Source organism: Nicotiana tomentosiformis, chromosome 5, assembly GCF_000390325.3.
Source record: "Nicotiana tomentosiformis chromosome 5, ASM39032v3, whole genome shotgun sequence".
Taxonomy (NCBI): domain Eukaryota; kingdom Viridiplantae; phylum Streptophyta; class Magnoliopsida; order Solanales; family Solanaceae; genus Nicotiana; species Nicotiana tomentosiformis.
In genome coordinates, this window is record NC_090816.1 from 58,060,718 (window position 1) to 58,066,979 (window position 6,262).

General features: G+C 37.3%; 1 non-coding gene across 1 annotated transcript; it reads right to left on the bottom strand.

Moving 5' to 3' along the window:
* Positions 1-253: 253 nt before the first annotated feature.
* On the bottom strand, positions 254-360 carry LOC117277167 (small nucleolar RNA R71). Its single transcript, XR_004507444.1, has one exon. It is a non-coding gene; the product is annotated as a small nucleolar RNA R71 (small nucleolar RNA).
* Between the last annotated feature and the right edge of the window lie 5,902 nt (positions 361-6,262).

Genomic DNA, 6,262 nt, shown 5'->3' on the forward strand with positions numbered 1-6,262 from the left:
TTCAAAACTATTGTGTCTTCAGGGGGGAGATAAATGAATATCCAAATAACCATCTAATGGATTCGAGGAGATTATGAACACTTTCCAATACAATTGTGTGTCACAAGATGCAGTTTACTTAAGGGCATTCCCCTTCACTCTCAAAGATGATGCGAAGCAGTGGCTTCGAAGCTTACCTAATAGATCGATTTGAACATGGGATGAGATTACCAGAACATTTCTTGATAAATACTTCTCATCAGCTAAGACGGGCAAGTTTAGAAGAGAAATCCATAACTTCTGCCAGAAAGATACTGAGACTGTGTTTGAAGCATGGGAGAGGTTTATGGAGATTGTTAGAAAGTGTCAACATAGTGAAATTCAACTATGGATGCAACTCTAGGACTTTTGTAATGGATTGACACCGGCCTCACGTAGAACATTGAGCAATGCAGTTGGAGGCCCTTTGATAAAGAAGACTCCAGAAGAGATAGTCACAATTCTTGATGAGTTGTCTGAAGATTCAAATCAGTGGCCTTCTGAGAGTGCTGAAAGAAGAAGATCGACGAGTGTTCACTAGGTTGATCCTAGCACATATGTGCAAGTACAGCTTGATGCTATGGCTAAAGAAATACGGAAGCTGACCTTAGCTACAATACAAAGTGAGCCTCATGCAACTTGTGATATATGTGGAATAAGACATCCTACTCATGAGCGTTATGCCTCAACTGAGGAAGTGAATGTTGTGGGAAATTATAATGCAATGGGTCAGACGCACCCCGATTTTTCATGGAGTTCACCTGGAGGCACTGCAAATGCGTGGCAACAAAATAAATCTAGACCTCAGGGAGAAGGAGCTCCAGTCTTCCAAAATCAGCAGAGGCAGCAGTTTTAGCCTCAACAGTTCAATCAGCCTGGTCTAGAAGATCTAATGAAGGCCTTCATTATCAAGAAAGATGAGAGGTTGGATGCTCACAGGGAAACTATCAAAGAATTGGGCACTGGTTTTCGAAACTTAGAGAGACAAGTGGGACAGACTGCAACAATATTATCTGAGAGAGTCTCGGGTACTCTGCCAGCTGATACTGAGAGAAATCCCAAAGAAACAGTGAATGTTGTGACCTTGAGAAGTGGGCAAGTGTTGAAAGATACCACTCCAATACAAAAAGAGGTGGTAATTGAAAAGGAAAATAGGGAGCAACTAAAGAATGATATTGATAAGAAGAAGAAAGGCAAGAAGGGAGCTGACATAAAGAAGGAGGAAACTTCGACAAGGTATGAAACTAATGAGAGCGAGCATATGCCTCCTCTACCTTTTCCTCAAAATCTATATAGAGAAAAGCTGGACAAGGAATTTGAGTGATTTATGGATATGCTTAAACATGTTAATAAATTTTCCATTCACAGAAGTTCTCTCCCAAATGCCAGCTTATGATAAATTCTTAAAGGGGATCCTGATAAATAAGTGGAAGATAGAAGAGACATCAGTGGTCAAGATCACAGAGCATTGCAGTGCGATATTACAAAACAAACTCCCACAAAAGTGTGGAGATCCAAGGAGTTTTACTATACCTTGCTCTTTAGGATTTATTAATTTTGATAAATCTTTATATGATTCTGGTACCTCAATTAACTTAATGCCTCTATCTATTTACAGGAAATTGGAGAAAGAGATTGGAGATATAAGGGCAGTGCCAATATCTTTGCAGCTGGTAGACCAAACGACTCTAATACTCGAGGGGATAGTGGAAGATGCCTTATTTCGGGTAGATACGTTTGTATTTCCTGTAGATTTTATAGCAGTGAATATGGAGGAGAAGGAGAAGGTCCCCCTCATCTTAGGAAGACCATTCTTAGCAACGGGTATAGCAATATTAGATATACACGAGAGAAAACTCATGCTTAGAGTGGGTGAGGGGACTGTAACTTTCGAGATAAATGTAGAAAGGGGAGTGAAAAAGGAGAAGCCAGCTGCAATTGTTGAATGGAAAGTGAAGGGCTCAAAAGAGAAGGTTCCAGCGAGTGAGAAAGATAAGTATGCGGTGCACTCCAAAAAGGCTGGGAAGAAGTTGCCTGCATGGATGTGCGTGTTAGTTCGAAGGCGAAGAATGGATCCCGACTTTGACTGAGACCCAGACTAGATGTTCAGGAAAATTTTCTTTACCTTATGCTTTTTAATTGTGTGTCATGGGTATATGCCATAACGTAAAGTGTGGGGTGGGAGATAATTGTATGTATGTATATGTGTTAGTTTTGTTAGTTGTAGTAGTTAGAAAATTGAAAGGAAAACCCTAAAAATTGAAAAGGTTTCGATTTCTCCCAACAATGGATATCATTCGATGGGTTTCTTGAGGGAGTAAAGTCGAAGGAAAAACATAAAAAGATTGTCTTTTGTTAGGTAGTGTAATAATTACCCCTTGATTTTTCTTTGTACCGCGATTCTTTTTCAAGGGTTTTATTTGAACTGGCTATAGTTAGTTTTTATTTTTTAGGAGTAGAAAACCTTGTGCTATGATTTTAATTGAAATAAATATCTCTTAACTTTATTATGCCTTGAGAATAGTGAGTGCTTTAGTGTGACGCTTAGGCTCAATTTTTGACTCTTGTATAAGTACCTTAAATTGTATGATCTTAACTTTGCTTAACTGCTTTGACTAGAGTGTCTTGATGAGTCCGATCCTGAGTGAGTTATGGCCATGTGGGTGTGAGGTGTTGTGTTATTCTGTGCATTGTATTTGATGTCTATAACTTGCCCTATGTATTTGCAAAGCGAAATAGTAGTTTTCTTCAATCTTGGAAGTGATTTAGACGTTTCTTTCTCAAGCCAGTTATATGCTTTTACCGACCGAATTGTTATGTATCTTAATTAACCCCTTTGAGCCTGTAATCCTATTTCTTTGGCAATCACATTACAAGCCTTACCCATTTGTTCCAATTGCCCATCTATTTGAACCTTTTACCTCTCTTGAGCGCTTCAAATTATTATGAACTTTGTAAAAGTTGTGGGGTGGTTGGTTTGAATTTTGAGGGGAACTAATGAAATAAGGATAAATGTGCACTGTTTCAAAAAAGTAAGAGCCACTTGAATTGAAAAAGAAAGAAAAAAAAATAATTGTATGATTGTGAAAAATATTCCTTGATACTGGTAACTCTGGATGTAATTGTGCTTAAATAAGTATGGAGTTAATGTATATTGATGTGAATGTGGAGTTTTGGTTTGACATACGTGTGAGGTTTTGAATGGTAAATTGTATGTATTAAAGTTCTTAGGGAGGTGTAGTCACTCTTATATCCAAATATATCCAACCCATCCCACAGCCTACATTACAACCAAATGAAGTCCTACTTGATCCTTGACTGAATAAGCTCAATTAGTAGAGTAGTGCACTACGGGCAAGCCTATGGTGCATCTTTTGTGGCATATGAATGTTGTTTCGGAGAGTGAGCAAATTCTTTCTATCTTGATTTCCTAATTGTTCTTAATTTTCATTGTGTGGGGAACTACTCTCTATTGTTGTGTGAGGGAACTTGATTCATGAAGGAAAGGTAATGTCGTTGACCTCTGTGTTGGAGTAAATGAGCGGGTTATAAATAATGCATGGTGCTTTTGAGTCAAATCTTGAGGCTAGGATGTTACAGTATTGTACTTAATCTGTTTTAACTATTCTTGATGTGATGAGTTATGAGAGTTGTTTAAAAAGGTCGTGTCTATGTGAAATATAGTTTGATTGCTCGAGGACAAGCAATAATTTAAGTGTGGGGTGTTGATGGTAGGCTATAATCTCGTATTTTAATCGCTTATTGCACTCTAATTTACTGGACTTTACTTGTGTTTGAGCTTTAATTGATAGTGTTTTGTACTTATTGTGTGTTTTATGCCTTGTAGGAGTGATTTCGAGCTATGTAGATGTTACAGAATAAATTCGCTTGATTTGGAGCTTTGAGGTCTGAGTAAAAGTCCAAGGGTAGCCGGAATCGTGTTCGGGGGTCGAAGACCACATCTGGATATCAAAAAGCAAGGCAAATTCCGTACTCTGAGAAAAGTCTACTGCCGTGGCGCGTGGGGTGCCGCGGCTGCCCATATTCCTATTGTATGTCAGATATCAACTCTATGGAATTCCCCACTTATGTCCCGCATGGCGTGTCGCCCCATGCGGCGCGCCTGTGCAATATTTACAGAGTAAATGTCCTATTTCGGCTACAAAAAGCTCATTTCATTTGGGCCTGATCCTACTTGGTATAAATACATGGAAAAATATTATTTTCTGGGATTTTGACATACTTTAGACCTAAGGAAGCCAATGAGGAGTTGGAGGAACAAAAACACAAGGATTTCATCATTCCTTCCTCACTCAAGACCCGAGTTTGGATTGAATTTATGTTTTCCTATACTTTAATTATATTTGTGATGAATTGCTTCATATCTATGGAGTAGTTCTCTTTAGGGTTTGATGTATTTGGTGTATTGATGATTGTTTGTGGATTATAACTCTAGCTTTATGTATTGAAGTGTTTTTGGATGATTTAATTGTTGCATCTATATTCACTTGTTCATCTAATCGAGAGAGGCATAATTTGTGATATCTTTGCATTATATTGTTGGTTGAGTTCATTAATTCTTCATAGTAATCGAAAAAGGCTAGTTGAATCATTGATTAAACCTAGTTAGGAGGATAATCGAGAGAGATTCTCCTAAAGACCAATCCACTACGCATTCTTGCATATCTTCACGTGCTTAAATTGGTTCATCTTGTGAGGTTAAAACTTAATCGAGAGAGGAGTTTTTGCTGAATGTTTGAACTAATAATTGAGTGAATTCAAGAGACTCACTTGAACATTAGAAGTGAATTATATAAACTTAGATCCCAAACAATTATCTTGCACCTATCCTATCAACCCCTATTTTCTCACAATGATAACTTCTTTGTTTGTTCCTTGTTGTAATTGTCATTAGTCAATAACTTTAGATTCTTAGTTCATTTTAGTTATTCATTATATAAATCTCAATTGTTGATTCTCCTGGATAGCAATCAAGTTAGAAACTACGAAAATACTGTTTAACTCTAATCCCTGTGGATACGATATTATACTATACTATCTTTGACTAGCGAGCATAATTTAAGTCTGTGTTTCAAGCTCTTCAACACACACTACACTAGGAGGGGGGATACGATTTTTATAAAGGGTGTGAAACCCTAATATATCATCTCTTCATCTCTCAATTTGAGAGACGACCACATCACTCTTTCAAAATGGACTCTCCCCGTCGCTCCTCCACACTGTCGCCATCAGAATTGGTCACCGTCTGGCTATCAGTTATCTTTCTCTTCTCCTCTCCCTCTCTTAACTGCGGTGATTATCCGAAGAAGTAACAACGGAAATATCACTGGCGAAGGCTCTTCTCTTCATGTCCTCCATTTTTTTCATACATGGCCGGAGATACTCAGATTTGGCCGGATTTGTGAACTTTCCGGTGACTCTCTTCTTCTTCTTCTTCTTCTTCATCTTCACCATCATCATCTTCTTCTTCTTCTTATTTTTCTTCTTCTTCTTCTTCTTCTTCTTATTTTTCTTCTTCTTCTTCTTCTTCTTCTTCTTCTTCTTCTTCTTCTTCTTGTCTTTATCACTGGCGAAGGCTCTTCTTTTCATGTCCTCCATTTTTTCAGACATGGCCGGAGATACTTAGATTTGGCTGGATTTGTGAATTTTCCGGTGACTTTCTTCTTCTTCTTCTTCTTCTTCTTCTTCTTCTTCTTCTTCTTATTCTTCTTATTCTTCTTCTTATTCTTCTTCTTATTCTTCTTCTTCTTCTTGTCTTTATTTCTTCAGATCTATTGTAAATATGATCGACGAAGTCTCTTCTTTTCATATCCTCCATTTTTCAGACAAGGCCGGAGATACTCAGATTTGGACGGATTTGTGAATTTTCTGGTGACTCTCTTCTTCTTCTTCTTCTTCTTCTTCTTCTTCTTCTTCTTCTTCTTCTTCTTCTTCTTCTTTATCTTCTTCTTCTTCTTCTTCGTAGATACATACATTATTTATTTATGCATGTTTGATGTTTGTTTATATGTGACAACACTTAGGGCGAAATACATCTAGTTAAATAATCAATATTCAACATGTATGTCAAATAAATGTGTAGCTTGAATCTATGATTAGATTATTAGATACGCTTTCGCAAATTGATTAATTGACAAGGATCGATACGAATCTAATTAACTAAGCTAGTTGTTCACTACATAAGCATGGCATTCTTTTTCCTAATAAGATAATTGTATATTTT